This window comes from Bison bison, unplaced genomic scaffold (assembly GCF_000754665.1).
Source record: "Bison bison bison isolate TAMUID 2011002044 unplaced genomic scaffold, Bison_UMD1.0 scf7180017864192, whole genome shotgun sequence".
NCBI lineage: Eukaryota > Metazoa > Chordata > Mammalia > Artiodactyla > Bovidae > Bison > Bison bison.
This window is the reverse complement of record NW_011494764.1, coordinates 3,826,420-3,826,819: the sequence shown is the minus strand read 5'-3', so window position 1 is coordinate 3,826,819 and position 400 is coordinate 3,826,420.

The window sequence follows — 400 nt, the reverse complement described above, 5'->3', positions numbered from 1 at the left end:
GCAAAAAAGCCAATCCTAAAGGAAATTAACCCTGAATGTTCATTGGAAAGACTAATGTTGAAGCTGAAGCTCCAATACTTTTGCCACCTGATGTGAAGAGCTGACTCACTGGAAAAGACCCTGATGCTGGGAACAACTGAAGGCAGGAGGAAAAGGGGATTACAGAGGGTGAGATGGTTGGATGGCATCACCAACTCAATGGACATGAGTTTGAGCAAACTCCCGGAGATAGTGAGAGGGAAGCCTGGTGTGCTGTTGTCTATGGGCTTGCAAAGAGTTGGACATGACTTAGAGATTGAACAGAGCCCTGGTTTGAGTTCCCTGAGTCATACAGCAAATTCCCATTGGTTATCCATTTCACACATAATAGTGTATATGCTTCCATGTTACTCTCTCCTTT